Below are 19,336 nucleotides of genomic sequence, written 5' to 3' on the forward strand. Positions count from 1 at the left end.
ATAAGGAGGGCAATGAGTCCAGGTGGGGACTGACAGAAGGTGCAGAAAGTAAAGGGGTTAATGGATTCGAGGTTTCACTGTGGCTGGTGGAATAGGTTAGTGGGTGTACTTGAGAGACTGAAGAGGAGAAATATATGTGAGTGGGAGGTTTGAAGCTGAGTTTTCAGAAATGTTGCAGCTTCTGTTGATGACAAATGGGACAATGGCAGTAGGTGGCTGAGGTGGAGGGGAAGGCATTGGAGTTGAGGAGGTTGAAGAGCTGAGCAGCCATGGTTCATCAAGTGGATGTTGATACTGAAAATGATGATAGGGTGGGTCTAGAAAAAACTGTGAACAGGAGTTAAAATATTCAACAAATGGTTGTGAATGAGCAGGGATTTGTCAGATGATTGCAACAAGTATAGTGGGGATAGAGTGACACATCTGCTTAGCAGGAGCTCAAAGGAGCAGAAATTTTTGTAAGAGGGAGATACAGATAAGCGATGGGAGGCAAGAACAGCAGCCATCATGGCAGAGTGTGATCAACAAATGAAAGAGCTTTTCCTCAGATGGGTTTCAGGGCAGGTAGTATCCAACAGACTCCTTTTAAAACAAGAGGCAAAGAAAGTTCCAAGAAGAGGATAAGAAGAGCTTGCTGATTCCAGAGGGGAGATCCAGAGGGCACAGTGAGAGGGTTTAGGGGAAAGGGAGAGCAGAAGTGGGAGGGTGGGTCACCTTAGGGGCTTTTTCAGCTAAGAAAGTGCATAATAATATATAACTGGGAAGAACATTTAGTGGCAAAGGAATTGGAAAAGAATCTTTTTCTGTAGTCATCTAGTATATCTGCATTCTCGTTTCACATTTGCCATCATCTTCTCTTTTCTGACCCTAATTTGCTACCCATCTTTCTTGTGTCCTGTCTTTTGCTATAGAAAGAAAAGCAGTTTGCCAGTATTGGCATTTCTTACCCACACTAGATGTCACTGTTGCTTGCCTCCTAATTTCAGTCCTATGGCTTATTCAGTGTGACTGTTCAGTGGCAGTGATCCCTCCCGGCCACCCTTTGCCTTACCCACACAAAGACACACACACAAGATTTAATGAGACTGGTGCTTATAAAACCACTGAAGTGTTAAATAGCTTAGGGTTAAACAGAACTTCTTATGTATGTATTCTAAGAAGCTTATTAGTTTTTTTCTGCATTTAGGAATTAAAGGCTGAGTGAGAACTCAGACTGGAATTCTTAACAGAAAACACATCTATTTCCTCCTGTGAAAATATGGCATTTTATACTTAAATTCAAACTTGGTTAATGAGCTGCCCCCTCATCCTCTGTTGTTGGGAGCAGGAATCCTCGTGTGAAATCGCACTTGTTACCTTCATTACCTTGATGTGCGGTGAGTAAATTTCCTGTCCTGAGCCTGGGTGTGGTGTTACCATATGAGGTTGTCTTCTATGGTCTAATTTAGGTGCACAGTCCTGGGTGATTCCTTAGTCTGGGGAGCGTGAGAGACCCTGCTAGCAAAGGAAAGTTCAGACTGTTATCTGGGAAACTGGCAGAGGCTACAAACAATGTATGTCCCTTGTACTGGCAGAACCAGAAGTTGTCGGGGGCTGCAGAGCCTTTTCTTTCTCTCTTACTGGCAGAATCCTACTCAGGAAAGGGGAGAAACTTTCAGAAAAGGGAGTGAGAGGTGGGTTTCTACCACCCACCTCTCACTCCCTTTTCTATGTATCTTTTGAATACATAGAGTCAATTAGTCATACATTCAGTCAATTAGTCAGGTAACAAATATTTATTGAACTACCATGTGTCAAGTATTGTTTAAGGCACTGGGGACACACTGGTAAACAAACCTGAATTGGTCCTGCATGCATAGAGCTTAACTCCATTGGGGAATGGGAAAGAAATAAATATGCAGCATTTTTTTTTTCAGAAAACTGCTCTGCGGAAAATAAAAGTGATGAGATAGACAGTACTTGGGTGGTGGGGACATCTAAGCGGGGTCCTGTCTGATAGGATACAACAAAGAAATGATCTGGGGGAAGGAGGTAAGTCATGCAGAGGGAAGTCTGACATGGAAGTCCTACTTGGAGAAGTCTTCAGCTTGTTCACACAATAGGCAAGGGTAAAGGCATTCAAGATGGAAGTTGAAGTAGAGTATGTGGGACCTTGTGTGTCACATGGACGGGGCTTAGATTTTATTCTAAGTGCAGAGGGAGATGAATGAAAGTTTCGTGAGATGCAATGAGGTGATTTGATGTACGCTTTTAAAAGATCACTCAGGATGATGACTAGAGAATAGGTGGGAGCCAGTGTGAAGAGCAGGGAGATCCCTTAGGAGGCATGAGCAGTGGGTCAGGGGAGAGAACGATGGGTTGCGCTAGGTTGCTGGAGGTAAAGATTTGCGATCACTCCTTTAATGATGAGCAACTTTTATACATTAACCCAACTTCTTATAGTCTGTAACTTGGAAGTTTCAGAATTCTTTTTCTGTGGATCAATTCTTAGTCAAAGGTGAGGAAGGGTGTGAGGAGCTAATCTTAAAGGAAAAAAGAATTCAATAGTACTTCCCTAATGGCTATTTTCATTGTCTAAATCATCAGCATTTTTTATTCTAGAGCAAACTTGCTAATATTATTCGCAGTATAAAGTTGTTGGCTTTTTTGTTTTTGTTTTTCTCTCTTTAAATGTGACATAGAGCAGAAAACAACAATACCAGCACTATGGCACCTGGAGTTCCCTAGTGGCTGAGGCAGGGAAAGGATAGTTTCCTTTAATGAAATCCCTGAGGGATCAGGGAAGAGACAGAATGCTAATATGAACTGTGTTAACCTTCCCAACATAAATCCCAACAAATCAATATGCAGGAACCTAGGAAAAGCTGGGAGTGGTATTGGTGTGTGAGTGCAACAGACTTACCTGGCAGATGGGCCTCCATCATGTATAAGCTCTCACTGTGTGTTAGTACTGCGCTCACAAATTTATATCAGTATCCCGATTAATTCTCACTTTAGCCCTGTGAACTAAATGGTATCAGCATAAACAGTTGACAGATGTGGAAGGTAAGACGTAGAATGGTTAAAATCACATGGCTAGTCAGTGGCAAATCTGAACTGGAACTCTTAGTCTTAATAAATTTGCTATGTTGCCTCCCAAAGTCTTTTGCTGGTTATATATTGTTAAGTTACATTTTTACTTATACAGAGATGGACATTCCTTACATAATTTTTCTTTCAATAGCTGCATTCTGTTAGTTTTAGTGACCAATCCTTTGTTGTGCCTATTATGTGACGTAACACGCCCACAATAAAAATCTTTAATTCTGACTATTCTAATCTGTCTCTGAAACAATATTTTTTATCAGGTGAATCCTTAGAATTATGAGGATTTCATTATATAGAGAGATGTGTGGAAGAGTGGGTATATTTCCATCAAGTATTATTATTCATTTCATACATAGAACAAAACATATTAGAGCAGTGCTGACAACACTTTACAATAAGAAAACCCTCTACGTGTCAGTCAGAGTTCTTTGTTGCAAGCATCAGACACTGATTCTTGTTAACTTCAGCAAAAGAGAGATCTGCTGGCAGAATATCAGGAAGCTCAGTTGTTTGCGGAGAAGCCTGGAGACCCTATAAACTGGCAAAAATGCAGGCAGGTTCCGCAGCAAGAACCACAGCCAAGGTCATGCTGCAGGAACAGCCTGGTTGGGGTGCCCCGCCCGGCTCTGCTGCTGTCACACTACCCTCGGCCTCCACCCTGGGCAGCGCTGCACTTCCCACTGCAAGATGCCTCATGAAATGAATTCCAAACTGTCCCTGCTCCTTTCTGTCACTTGCTCACAGTTCAAAGTGGCAGGAAGGATCATCAGATTGACCAAGCCTGGATCACCTGATCTACCTGTCAGGGGCAGGGAGAGGTAGTCTCTGACCCCCTTTGATTTTCAGAGAAATGAAAACTAGCCTTTCACCAAATAGGAAAGGGTTTCAGATGCTGGACAGCTACAGAAACAGCAAATCTCTATTAAACTGTAAAAGTAAAATATTTTTAGCCATTAAGTACTCACATGGAATTTTTAAGGTATCATGAAAAGACAACGTAGTCTTTGAAAGAAACTACTTTCCTGTAGTATAGACTTCAATTATCTCAAAATAGCTATTGAGCTGGGGAGGGTCACTTACTCTACATTTGCATACAGATGATCTTGCCAGCCATTTGGTTTTGTGTTGAGAATTCCAATATGACATTCGGCAGTTACTGGAACAAAGACCGAGTTTGCATCTTCCTTCCATTTATTTCATTTATCTCTGATAGGCTTTGTGGGAATCATTGTCTCTAATCCAAGCTATCAGAAAGCCTTTTACACATTCCTTCTGGCGATGCCTAATTTTCAGTGTGCTTGGAGTAATCAGTTTGCATTTTTTTATTGAGCTCGTTTAAAAGCAACTCCTCCCCACAAAGGAATGTTATGTTTCTGAATTTTATTGTTCTGCTCAGAGATTAAGCATTTGTATCACCATAATATGAAATGTATTCTGCCAGTCTATTAGTACTACAATAAAACTGATGTGGCAAAGTTTTAATTCATGCACTATTTATAGTGTTTATCCCTAGCTTTAAAAGCAGAGATCACAGTACATGCAAGAGACCATATGAGATCTTTAACATAGCATGTTTATTTTATTATACTGGTATTGTATCTTCATATGATAGAAGGCTAATCAAATTGGGTATGTTAAAGTTGAATAAAATGGCATTATTACAAATGCAGCCAAAATAAAATTAACAGTGCTAAATGTCATGGAGACTGCAACTGTCAGCCTAAGGCATGAGAGGAACTGTAGTATAATTTTTTTTAAAAACTGCTTAAAGCAACAAACTGTTAATCTTGTCCTAAAAGGGGCACTCAGTATAGTCTTAATATAGTGAGGCTTGATTCACAAATCATTATTCACTTGCAAAATCCATGATATTTATTTGATCCTTAAAAAATAGATACATATTATTTAACACCCCTCAGAACTTCTTCCCCAAAACATACATGAAAATCCTAAGTTCATTTTTATAGTTTAAGTATGCTGTACAAAGAATCTGAAGAGTCAGCCTCAAACAGACTTTCTTTAAAAAAGGATCAAATTACAGTACAAATTAGAGAAAAAAATACAGGATTAATGTCTATAAAGAAGTGAGTAAAAGACTCAAGCAAAGAAATTCTTAGTTGTGCATGTTTTAGGAAGAAAAAAGTTTCATTTGAAAGAAAGTTAAAAAGGGTTAAATATTTAATACTCTTTGAATTGTAATCTCTGGTGGTAGAGGTGGGGCCTTGTGGAAGGTTTTGAATCATGGGGGCAAATCTCTTCTGGCTTGGTGCTGTGTTTGTGATAGTTCTTGTGACATCCGGTCATTTAAAAATGTTCCTTCCAACCACTCTCTCTCTGACTTGCTCCTGCTTTCATCATGTGATGTGCCTGCTCCCTTCACCTTCTGCCATGATTGAAAGCTTCCTGAGGGTTCCCCAGGAGCAGATGCCACTATGATTCCAGTATCACCTCCAGAACCGTGAGCCAATTAAACCTCTTTTCTCATAAATTATCCAGTCTCAGATATTTCTTTATAGCAGCGCAAGAACAGCCTAATACACTAGTTATTGGTTCTTAGCATAATACTAACCCTCCTCTTTTGACTACTTTTCACGTGTGAAGCACTGTGCTAAACATTTTCATATCTTATTCAACTTAATCTTTTTTTTTTTTTTTTTTTTGAGATGGAGTTTCGTTCTTGTTGCCCAGGCTGGAGTGCAATGGTGTGTTCTCAGCACACCACAACCTCAGCCTCCTGGGTTCAAGTGATTCTCCTGCCTCAGCCTCCTGAGTAGCTGGGATTACAGGCATGCACCACCGTGCCAGGCTAATTTTTTGTATTTTTAATAGATACGGGGTTTCTCCATGTTGGTCAGGCTGGTCTTGAGCTCCCGACATCAGGTGATCCGCCCGCCTTAGCCTCCCAAAGGATTACAGGCATGAGCCACTGCATCCGGCCAACTTAATCTTTTAATAGCCCCATGTGGTAAATATTATTAGCACCATTTTATGGGTACAGAAGCTGAGGCTTAGAAACAATGAAGCATTTGAATCTTACCTTGGCTTCAGTGTCTGTACTCTATCCCTATGTTGCACTTCTGCCTTTGAGTATTCCACTTCCTTTAATATTGGTGAAGCAAAGCCAGGCTATGTCTTATCATGCTATTTAATATGAGAAATCATATACCAATGTTTTATACACCATGCTTATCTAGGACAGTGTCTCAGAGCCTCTCAGAAAACAGTTGAAATTATAAAGTTACTGACTTCTCCAACCTCACAATAAACTTCTAATAATAACCCTTGGAGTTTCTCTACAATGAAGTTTAGGCATGCATACTATCAGATTTGGGGCTGAACTTCAAAGTTATCCTGCTTAGGCAACCTCAGTAGGGAGAGGGTGGACATTTTGGTGGGCTCAAAATCATGACTAAGGAAAAAAGGCCTGAAGAGGTCATACTTGAGACCCTTCCCCATAGGATAAGAGAGTATTCCACCAGAGGTGCTGCACTGCTTTCTAAAATGTTAAACAAAAATTTGGCGTCCAATGAGAACACATATAACCAAATTCAATATCATTGAGAGTTGTCAGTGGAATGTGAAAAAAGAATTGATGCTAAGCTGATAGGGTTTTTTCTCCCTAGTATACTTTACTCTTAACCTAGATTCTGTTAGTCTTTCTTTTCTAGTCTGCACCAGGTACTTCTACTTCACTATAGGAATGAGTTGCTTCCCTTGTTTTAATTTTCATAAAATCTTAAATATTTAGAATTGATAAAAACCCATATTCTCACTATCCAGCTTTCTCAATATGTTTGCCTTAAAAAGTCCAAAAATTCAGTTCTCAAAAAAATTATTAATTTTTCAACGACAAATATTCTTAATGAGAAAAGGCTATTTTTATAGAGGCACGATATGTCTTTTTCTCATGAAGTTTTAGAAACATATAGTACAAATAGTTTTTATTATATATATAATGATACACTTAGGTCATTAGCGAATCAGGGCTAATGACCTGTTACAGGGACCCCGTTATTGTATTATATTGTCTTTCATACACTCTGGTATTGTTTGAGGACATTACATTACGTCATATTACATTATTAAATTGTTTAAAAATGTTTTGAGGAGATGAAATAATCTTGCCAAGAAAAAAGGGCTGTATAAAAAAGCTTAGCACTTAAGGTATCTGTATTCAAAGTTGAATGTGAACAATCACATTCACTGTTTTCCTATTTCAAATACTTCATCTGGCATGAAGCATCTGCATTACATATCAGTGGCATCAGTTGAAGTTTTATTTTGAGCCAGGGTAAAGGCTGCCTGAGGAAAATTTTCTTGTTTATATTAATATAGTTGAATGTATTTCTTTATTTCAATAACAGATTAAATATTGTATCTTGTATTGGAGGGCTATTTTTGGTGGCATTTAGATTAAGGGGAGCATATATGTGTGGGGGCATCACGTTATTTTATATGGGATTATTCTGGTGCCACAATTCAAAAAAATATTTATCAAACACCTATGTTTATGCACATGACATGATACAGTGCAGGCATATGATGATAAAGCAACATTGTCATTGCCCTACGGTAATGCATGAAACGAAGTTATCATAAATTTCTGTTTAATGGGGAATTTATTGATTACATATTCATGTTATTATCAAAATGGAGAGGTGGGACTTCTACCTAACCTGAGGATCCACAGGGTCTTCTTGGAAATCTGAGCCAAGTCTCAAAGGATTTTAAGGGGAGCTTTCTTCAACAAAGATGATTATTATGGTTCCATGCCATTTTATCATATCTATTCTGTGTGAATTAGGGGTGATATTTTATTTGCTTTACTTATCCATTATTTGTTCTCATTTCAATAAAATACCCAGGCACAATTGAATTAGCTTTTTCCCTGCAGAAGCACAGAATGCTGGTGACTCCTAGTGATGTTCAGTTCTCAGAACTAGTGTAAATATCCCTATGTTTCGAGGCATAACACAAGGGATAGAGACGGGAGTTCTTTATTTTCTAAAACTGAGCTTGAAAAATAGTTATCAAAGCGGGAAACCAGAAGAATATGGGTGTGGGAAGGACTCTGGGCAAGACATTTCTGCCTAATACCATTCCTGTTGTTTTTTTCCAAGTTCAATCATTATAAGGCTTTCTGTGTATTTCTTAATCTCAACTTCCTCATAGTGCATTATTTTCTGTACTGTTCTTTTCTCACCTGAGGGACTTTAAACCTTAAATCCATCTAAGTCTGAAAGTTGCTGAGACATGCTTATTAAATGGCCTAATTCTAGCAAGAAAAATAAATCTAGGTAATCTTGTATTTGCTCCCCTTTTCTACTATCATTATGTTTATGTATGACAGTCTACTGCCAATAATCTATATTAAAATCCGTCCCTCTCACCAACCTTTTAAAATTTCTTTTTTATTAATTTGTTTCTAATTGACAAATAATTTTACATATATTATATGGAATATGATGTGGTATATATTTTGATCTCTGTATACATTGTAGAGTTAATCAAACTAATTAACATTCCCATCACCTCATCAGCTTTTTGTTTGTGATGAGGACATTAAAAATCTATTCTTTTAGCAGTTTTGAAATATACAATATAATTAACTGTGGTTCCTAGACAGTGCAATAAATTACTAAAACTTATTGCTCCAGTCTAACTGAAACTTTGTACCCTTTGATCCATATTTCTCTCCCTTTCTACAACATTGTGGTTAGGATTAAAGGAAACCAACAATGGATGGTAAAAGACTCTTGGGTAACAACAACAGTAAGCCTCTGCCACCTCTAAGCCTTAAAGTACGGGAGAAGGCAGTTACTGTAACCTGGCCACCAAACAGGACTTGTCATCTTAAGTTTAGGAATGCAGCCATTGCCAAATTGTGGCCTAGAGTGAAGGAGCTATGTGAATAAGTATCCTTATTCTTTCTTTTCTGATCAACTTATTTCCTGCTATTGCTTGAGATTTGCAGAGATCCAGAAAGTCTTACTATTGTAGTCTATTTAGATAAGCTTCCTGAGATACAGAACAGAGTGGAGAAGTCAGGAGAGTAGATCTGGAGGAAATGTGAAATATTTTTCATACTCATTTGATCTTCAAAACAATCTTCAATAAGTACTATATTCGTATTATTTTTAGATGAGGAAACTGAGGCACAGAGGGGTTAAGTCACTTTTGCAGGGTCATATAGAAAAGTGATAAAATTAATTGCATGTTTACTTCATTAATTTTTAAACTTTCTTCTTTACTAATACAAATGTTTATGATTATAAATAATGCTTCCAATGCATTCTACCCAATTTAATATGTGGTATGTTCACTATCTTTCAGTTGAAAATATTTTCTTATTTTCCTTGTGGTTTCTTTTTTTATCTCCTTGATTATTTAGATATTTCTTAATATCCAAATATATGGGGATTTGAATGGTTATATTTTCATTATTGATTTCTTATAAAGTTATTAAGATCAGAAAATGTGATGGTTATACTAGCCCTTTAAAATTTGTTGAGATTCGCTCTACATTTATCTGATGAATTTTATAATGTTCTCTGTGAGTTTGAAAACAATGTGTATTCTGCAATTGTTGGATCCAGTTATTTATATATTTTTATGTATGTAAAGCTTGTTAAGTGCACCCATTAAATATATAACTTACTGATGTAACAATAATTTTTGTTTGCTTAGGTTGACTTCTTCCTGTATTCTCGATTGTTGCTATTTATACTTAAAAGTCTGCTATATAAGTAAAGGCTTAGGATTTTTATATATTTCTGAATCTTTTATTAAATATGTAGTAATATTTTTATCTGTAATAATCCATTTTTTCCCTTCAAGTCTATTTTGTCTGATACCATTAGCGTGACACCAGTTTCGTTTGATTGATAAATCTTTTTCCATCATTTTACTTTTAATATTTCTGAATCCTATGTCTTAGATGTATATTTTATAAATTGCTTTTTAAAAAGAAATCTGACAGAATCCAATAAATTAATCATAATCTTTATTTTTTTAATTTTTTTGCATTTACATTATTGGAATTACTGATATATTTGAAATTATTTCTACAGTCATAGTTTGTGTTTTTGACTATCTTGCTTCTATATTTCATTGTTCTCTGTTCTTGCCTTCTTTTGGATTATTTTTCTTATTTAAATTTTTCTTCTGTCAGTTTGAAAATATAGGTTTTTAAATGTATTTTTAATGGTTATTCTATCAAATTTAACATGAATATTTTTTGAAGTCTAAATTTAATCAATATTTTCCATCTCTTTCAAAACAATATAATGTCTGTAAATCCAATTATTTCTCTTCTAAATATGTTTTATTGTCATGCATTGTAGTTTTATCTTTTGTATCCCAGGATACATGGTTATTGTTTAATGCAGTCAATATATATTTAGATGTATTTAAATATTAACCAATGACTTTCCTAGTTCTAGCTTAGAAATGTTTTACATTCTCACCTTGAGGTTTTCAGATTAAACAGGTAGCATGAGTTCAAATAAAAACCATGTGAAGCCTGGATTTTGTTTACAAATTCTCAAAGGAGTTCTCCTTCACAAAGAGCCAAGGGGGTTCTCTTTATGGTCATTTTTTGAGAGGTGGGTGGTTGAATGAATTATTTTAAACTTTCACCTTTTCACTGAGATTGTAGTACTTGAGGTCCAGTCCAGTTTATGAGGGAAGGACATTTCATATTCTTTTCCTTTTACTTCTCAGATTTTCCATAAGAATCACTTCCCTTTTGCCTGAGGCATATAATTTAGAGGTCATTTTAGCCATGGTCCACTGGTGAGCAAACCCTCAGGTTTTCATTGCATAAAAATATATTGTATTATCTTTTTCTTAAAATATATTTTTCTTGGTATAGAATTTAGATAAACAATTTTTTTCTGAACACATTGAAAATATTCCACTTGCATCTGGCTTGCATTGGTACCACTGAAAAGTCTGCTGTCAGTATAATTGTTGTTTCTTTAAAGGTAAACCTATCATTTTCTTATGTTTTAAGATATTCCTTATTAGTTGTAGTTTTATAGTGATTTGATTAGGGAATTTTTTTTATTCATCTTGCTTGATAATTTTCAAAACATAGACACTTTAACTGATTAAAATTTTTAGACCTTATTCTCTCTTTCGTATGTCTTAACATTTCATTTATGTTGTTTACATCTTTGTTTTTTTGTGCTGAAGTTTTCAGATCTAACTTACTGTTTAATAAAACTTTATTAAATTCACTATTTGAGTTTCTAGCTTTAATTGTTACATTTTTATTGCCAAAAATTGCTTGGTTACTTTTCAAATAAGACTGGCCATTTTTAGTTTCTTGATCTTTCTACTATTGATCCTTCCTATTTTAAAAAACATAAATATTTATTTTATAGTTTGATAGTTTGAATATTTTAAACTGTTTGCCTGTCTAATTCTGTTTTCTTTTTTTTCTACTATACTTAGTGACATATTTCTGTGTTTTGTAATTTTGACTGAGTAAATATTTCTTGGAGCGTGAGACCTAGAAGAAAGTTAAGTTTATACAAAGAAGATTTGCATTTTCTTCTACTAGTTCTAGTCTAGAAATGTTTTACATTCTCAGCTTGAGGTTTTCAGATTAAATAAGTAGCATAAGTAGCATGAGTTAATGTAAAACCCATGTGAAGCCTGGATTTTGTTTATAGCCAAGGTGTTTTTCTTTGTAGTCTTTTTTTTTTTTTTTGAGAGGTGAGTGGTTGGATGAATTATTTCATGCTCGCTCTCACCTTTCCACTGAGATTGTAGTTCTTTGAGGTCCAGTTTTATGAGGGAAGGTCTTTTCATATTCTGTAAGTTAGGAGACCTTGGACTTCCCCCACCCCTATATAACCCCTGACAGGTTCCAAAGTCATAAAAACAGAAGTAAAAATGTATCAGAATTTGGCAAATGCTCACAAGGTGAAAGCCAATTTTAATGCTTCCCATGTCTTTTTGTTTTTTTCCCTTAACTCAGTATTTCTTATTTTCTTGCCAACTCATATATAAATTTAAGCTTTTTAAAAGACATTTGATTCAACATTTACTCTTCTGTTTTTCTAGGAGTTTCACTCAAGGGACTTAGGTTACATATTCTGGGACATGAGTTGGCAATATCACTGACTAATGAGGAATCTTGACACAAGTATTTCAGAGTGTTGGTAGATGATTTGGTAGTAGGGTAAGGAGGGAATGGACAGCAAGGCTATTTGGTGGTAGGGAAATGAGGTGGCTGCTATTCTATGTCTACACCCATCCCAGTTCCCTTCCTTCTTTCTTCTATTCACAGAGTCGAAATCTCAATACTCTACCAAGCTGGGAGCCACAGTATCTACAATTTTAGTTTTTATTTATTATAAATTTAAACACTATAGGCATCATAGAGTTCAAGGAAACCAAATTCTATTCTGTTAAAGTTTCAGAGCCAAGTAATAAATACTTTTTATGATTTATCAATTTCACTGATTACTAAAATACTGCAATATTTTCCCCTAACCTTCCATTATTTATTTTATTATATTCTTACAATACCTTGTGACCTCACTGTCAATCTTGGGTCTCTTTGGACTGAACTGGCCTTTTTGGAAGCAGTTCAACCTCTGACAAGTGATGCCATTTCCAGATATGTGGATTCAGCATAGCTGAATGGAACAGGCAGCCCAGCAGGAGCAGCAGCAAACCGTAAAATCCACAATTTTAAAGTGTCAGGATAAGTATTTCATGGACTCATCCTGTTACTGTGAAATCAGATCAACTGGGAACATATATTCCAGCCAAATTTTGACAGGTGCAACTACTGCCACGGCTCTGCTATTCTTTCTCTAATCTACCCATCTGCTCTCAGGATTCCTCTGATTCTTTTTGAAATATTCAATCTTCTGCTTTCCTTATCCTCAAATATTCCACTTTGTCCTTTAAGACAAGGTCCACACAAACAAGTCAAAGCAGAGAGGAGCAGAGCTATTATATGTAATTAGAGCAGTAAAGGCAACCGGTCTAAATAATTTCATCTTCCAAATTGGTTTTCTTGGCTATGTTAGTCTAATTGTTTAATATTCTCTGCATTTTTAAAGGATTTTTCTGTCTATACATAAGCAAGTAAGATAGCTAGTTGTTAGTAATGGATAAAATGTTGAAATGGATTCATTCATACAAAAGATTTTCATGAGCATCTTGTAAATGTTAAACACTATTATTTTCATGGCAGTTCACAAAACATTTCTTGTTTTCAAGAGATTATAAAATATAATATTTTTAGTGATATCTTTATTAGTATTAAATTTTGGCATGAATCATTTTGTTTACTTTTTAATAAGGATCAGAAGAAAAAGTTGTCACATTTCTGATTATGTTGTGTGCCTTGTAGACTAGAAATAGCTCACAAGCTGTATAAAAATAGGAAGTAGGCTGGATTTGGCCCATGTGCCAGAATTTGCTAATCTTTGCCTTAGAACAATCAAATAAAAATGATTTATTATTTTCGTTTTTCAGAAAGAACTAGGATAACTTAGGTCAAAGTAGCAGAGCTTTGAATATATTTCTAGAATTCTTTCTCATATTTCTCAAAAGCCTATGTGACTCTCCCTTTCTCTGTTGTGTAAGTTTCTAGGAGAGGCAGGGTAAAAGTTACAGTGTTGAATGAAAAATTGGGAGAGGTGGGGACTCATGAGGCTGGTACCCCCTACCTCCTCCCTGAAAGCATGTATGGTTAGCCTGATTCCATTCCCGATTCTGAGAAAAATAATAAAATGGATCAGGTGTGTCTCCCACCCCTTTCTCTTCTTAGTCACAGTCCCTTAGGGTGGTAGATTCTTCTCACTCTTCCTAATATCCTGGGAAACCCATAGTCAAGGAGAAATCCAATATAGTTATACTACATTGTTAATGAATGATGAGGCTAGAGATATTATCCTTACCAAGGATTTGCATTTTGACTGGGGGCAATGCCCTGTGCCAAAATATTTAATATCTTGTTGCTATTTCAGTCATCTATGAATAATACAGATGAGGATAATATTTTTGAGGTTCTAATAAACAGACGTCTATTTTCCTATCTGTCCATGAAGATGACTTTAAGTCAATGTTTCTGAATTTTAAAGTATTACTCAGTTTACTGTTAGTCTTACCTGTCTTACGAGTGTCTTTTATTTTTTAATCACTAAAAGAGGAAGATAGGGACTAAATATTTTTATGCATAAATGTTTAGATGAAATAATATTTTATACTTTAGTATGCATCATATTTTCTAGGTAGTTTTATACCACAGTTCAGTAAATTTGTATTTGTGAAGTATTCATAAGGTTTATAGAAGTGCAACCAAAAAGACAGCAATATCAATGATTCACACAATATAGGGAAATATGGCTTAGACATTTTATAACCTTTTCTCTCAGTGTCAAGAGCAGATAATACGTGAAAATATGTTGGCAGAGAATAGTATGTATACACACAGGTGCTTGTGTGTGTAAAAAAAGAAAAAAGTGTATCAGTTATTTATTTTTGGTAACAGGCTACCCGAAGACCTAATGACTAAGGTAACAGCCATTTATATGCTGATGATTCTGTGATTTGGGCTGTGTTCAGCTGGTGGTTCTTTTGTTGATATTGCCTGTAGTCACTCCTGTGTCTATAGTCCTTTTATGGTTCAACTGGAGCTGGATAGTCCACAATAACATTACTTACATGTCTGAGAGTTATCTGTAGATATTGGCCAATGTGCCTGGGTTCTCCATGTAGTTTTTCCAGCAGGATACCACCAAGGTTATGGCAGTATTCCAAAAGAACATCCCCCTCAATGTGTTAGCATCTTTCAAGCCTCTACTTCTGTCATATTTGCTTACGTCCTACTGCCAAAGCAAGGCATGCTCCACACTTACAGCCACTGTGAGAGAGAACTACAGAAAGATGTGGATATAAGAAGATGTGACACACTAGGAGTGTTATTATGGCCAGAAGATCCCTATCTAAAATAGTTTGTTGAAAGTTGATTTCTTTTTTTACTATCACAGAATAAACACATTCATAATCTATATTATATAACTCTTAGAGCTGATTTCAAATACTACTATATTTAATATTCTGTGTTAGGACAATTTAAATAATTGCAATTGTTTTTATAAGATGTTGTGACCTTGCATGGGGTGGGGGGAACATGCAGTGAAGCTACATTTCAGTTCAGAGGCAATACCACCCATGCTTTATAGTACTTAAGAGAATTTCGGTTAAAAACATAGACTTTAATTGCCAACTCTCCCATTTGTTATCTTGGGCAAATTCTAAACCTATGTAAGTCTCAATTTCCTCAACTAAAGTAGTTGATAATAAGAGTGTGGAGGACATTATGGATTGCATGAAAGTGTTTCTCCCAGTGACTGCCTCATATTAAACCATGAAAAATATGGTCTACTACTATTAAATAGAAGTACAGAAAATTTTCTCTGTGTACTCTTCCTAGATATTTCAATGACTATCTAAATATTAGCTAGCTCAGCCTTTTCCTTACTAATTTAAAACTCACTGAAATTTTGTGATATATTATATTGAGTTACCACTACCACAAAAGGGAACAGACAGTATTCCCAGTTGGCCTCTTCAACTGGATCTTCTGGCTTGAATACATGTCACTTTCCTTCTGAAATGAATACATTCACTCCCTCCTGAAATAAGTTTATATTAATTGGGAATCAAAAAACTTTTGTAGTTATTTGTGCATTTCTATTTCTATCTATCCTACCTTTTGTAAAGCCTAAGGTGGCAGACTTAGTAAAAACAACTAAGTATTTGAGATCAGAGAGATCTGCATGGAAATTTCACCTCTGTTACTTATAACTGCATGACTCACAGTTTCAATTTTTCATCTGTAAAATGGATGGTTCTGATAATTCAAAGAAATAATGTTTGCAAATTGTCCAGCACATATAGCCAGGCTGAATAAACAGGAGTCCTTGTAATAAATGTAAAGGTACTTTTGCAGGATTATATGGATTCATCGTCTAATCACAGTCTAAAAAACAAGCGTTATGACATCTTGGTGTATAAGAATATTTCTGCTGCCAAAGCTATCACTGTAAATTTTAATCAAACATTCCAGATAACTGTGATTACTTTACATTTCTGTGTCAGGATTGCCTTAGGACATATCCAAGAACAAATAGCCTACTGTCTGATGGAAATATGGAAACAGACTTTGGAACACTAGCATGCAGCTAGCTCACCATGACTGTTTCTGAAACACTGCAAAGCTACTTCAAAAACCATAAAAGACAGAAGGAAACATCAGGGAATATTTATGGAAAATAATCAAGAGAAGATGAATTAATTAGCTTCAGAAACTTCCTATAATAATAGGATTTTCAACTTATATGCCTTTCCAAATGAATATATTATTTTTAGAATTTCAAGAAAAACTATATATAGTAAGACAGATATCTGAGCACAAATTGAACAAAACCTCATCTTTTCCCCCACCCTAAATACATGGTCTGATTATGTTTAGCCTATTCGAAAGCGACATTAACTCTTTAAAGCCTTCAGGTTACTATTTAGTAAACAATATCTTCATTCCAATTAATGGTATCTTAGTATACCAATAGCATTCAAGATCTTTCAAGAAATATCAGGATTTTGGAGGGTCATGATGTATTGGGGGTTGAAAGACAAAATATCTACCTAACCAACTCATTTCGGGTTTCTTGTTTCCCTTTATTTCCAAGGTAGCTGACCTAGGAATGCAGCCTGAAGAAATCAGCACCTCCTAGATACAGAATGAACAGAAGGGCTCAGAAGAAATATGAGGACAAATAGGTAAGCTAAGGACTGACATAAGAGACCAGATCCCTGGAGTCTTATATTCTACCACAAGAAGATAGATGATCAGCAGTAAACTTACTAATTAAATTATTACATAGCATGTTAGAAGACTGCATGCAACAGTAAACTAAAAAGGAAAGACAGGCAAGGGGGATCTAGAATGCTGGGTGGCAAGAAGGGGGAAGGTTGCAAAATTAAATAGAATGATCAAGGTAGGCTTTATTGAGAAGGCAAGCAAAAACTTAAAGGAGGAGAGGAAACCAACTAAATAGGTATCTAGGGGCAGAGAGGTCCAGAGAGAAGGAGCAGTAAGTACAAAGTTCTTAAGGAGGACTGTGCTTAGCAAGTTCAGGGATCAGCAGGGAGGCCAGTGTGGCTGGAGCAGAGTGACTGAGGAGTTGGTGGTAAAAGAAAGGGTCAGCGCGGTGGCTCACGCTTGTAATCCCAGCACTTTGGGAGGCCGAGGCAGGCGGATCACGAGGTCAGGAGATCAAGACCATGGTGAAACCCTGTGTCTACTAAAAGTACAAAAAAATTAGCCGGGTGGGGTGGCGGGCGCCTGTAGTCCCAGCTACTCGGAGAGGCTGAGGCAGGAGAATGGCGTGAACCTGGGAGGCGGAGCTTGCAGCGAGCTGAGATGGCGCCACTGCACTCCAGCCTGGGTGAGAGAGCGAGACTCCGTCTCAAAAAAAAAAAAAAAAAAAGAAAGGGTCAGATGGCCAGCAGGGAGCTGTGCCATGTAGAGTTTATGGGCCATTCTAAAGGTTTGGCTTTTACTGTGTGAGGTTTTACTCTGTTGCAAGGTTTTGAAGAAAGTCACAGTGCAGAACTTAAGTTTCTAAAAGGTCAATCTGTCTGCTGAATTGGGAAAAAATTATGGTGACGAGGTAAGGGAGATGAGGGTAGAAGTCCATAAACCAATTAGGAAGCATCTGCAGTAATCCTGGCAAGAGATGGTGGTGATTCACTCCAGGATACAGTTAGATGGTCAGAACTGTTGTACTCTGAATATATTTTGAATGTAGAGCCATCAGGAATTTTTAATGGAAACCATCAAGGACTTTTTGGCATGTCAACCTCATTTCAGTGTTGTCCATCACTGACTCCAAGTTTCTAATAATCAGCTGAGAAAACAATTATAATCCTTCTCAGCTGCTCAAGGCAGTACACTGAAAAATTCTTTGATGTATTTGACCTTACAGGTATGCTAGACTGAGGCAGAAGAGGCTTGAATATTGACTTCCTCTTTTAAGATAACTCCCCAGGTAAGACATGATTCCAAGCAATGGAGGAAGAACTTCATCAGACAATGAAGTAGTGGATATGTCAGCTGACAAGGGAAGGACACAGAAGTGTGAGTAAGAGGTTGGAGTTTAAAGTATTTTGTGTCTTTTGAAGCCTTTTATTTATACCTGTTCTAATTTATGGAGTCTTACTTTTTCTTCATCAATACCGTAATTTTTATATAAAAGATCGTGGTGAAGCTATAACTTCTGTGGACATAATTCAACAAATTACTGCTGGATGCAGTGGCTCACGCATTTTGGGAGGCCAAGGCAGGAGGATCACTTGAGTCTAGGAGTTTGAGACCAGCCCAGGCAACATAGCAAGACTCTATCTCTACAAAAAAAAAAAAAAATTGGCTGGACATGGTGGCATGCACCTGTAGTCTCAGCTACTCAGGAGGCTGGGGCGAGAGGATCACTTGAGCCTGGGTGGTTGAGTCTGCAGCGAGCCATGATCATGCCACTGCACTCCAATCTGGACAACATAGTGAGACCTTGTCTTAAAAAACTAAAGATAAAAAAAACCCACACAAATTGCTTGCCCACCCACAAAGTTTGGGCTTTTTGCCACCTCTGCCCTGAAGTTTAACAGTGAAGCAATTCTTTAGTACCTTCAGAGAAAGCCTCTGGGTATCAGTTTGTTCTTTAAGCCCAACATTTGAGGATATGAGCTTATCATGTCCTCTCTTATCTACTTAATGCCACTGAAAGAAGCACCACCCCAGGTCTTCATGTTTTCATTCTTTCTTTGTTGCAGTGTGGCCTTCTACATCTTGCCTTCAATGCTGTGGCCCCTCCTTAGGACCAATTTTTGTTTTTCGACTTTTCTAGTCACAAGCAACAAAACTAAACCAAATTTAAGCTGGAAATGAGTTGATTGGAAGAGAAATTATAGAAGCAATAGAAATGCTGAAGAATTAAGCTTAGAAATGACAAGGGGTAAGGCCACTTGCAGTGGTAAACAGCCTAGATCTTGCTTTAGAACAGCCTGAGTACTGCTTGAGGCTTCCTAGTCTCTGTTTGCTTATTGGAGGTGACATGGTTTTGGTCTAGGCCTCCACCATAGATTTCAGCCACTGAATGTTTGCATTACTCCTGCAGGACTGGAAGTCCCTAGTAGAAACATCCAATTGACAGATCTTAGG

General features: G+C 36.7%; 1 long non-coding RNA gene across 2 annotated transcripts in view; it reads left to right on the forward strand.

The window, feature by feature from the left end:
* Positions 1-16,893, forward strand: part of LOC116470207 (uncharacterized) — a 246,423-nt gene extending 229,530 nt beyond the window's left edge. Inside the window, exon 3 of one of the 2 annotated variants that reach the window (XR_004248559.2) lies at positions 16,809-16,893. This is a non-coding gene — a long non-coding RNA (uncharacterized LOC116470207). The remainder of the gene's footprint in view (positions 1-16,808) is intronic. The other variant, XR_009212437.1, reaches the window with a different exon arrangement.
* Positions 16,894-19,336: the final 2,443 nt, after the last annotated feature.

This window comes from Hylobates moloch, unplaced genomic scaffold, assembly GCF_009828535.3.
Source record: "Hylobates moloch isolate HMO894 unplaced genomic scaffold, HMol_V3 SCAFFOLD_2, whole genome shotgun sequence".
NCBI lineage: Eukaryota > Metazoa > Chordata > Mammalia > Primates > Hylobatidae > Hylobates > Hylobates moloch.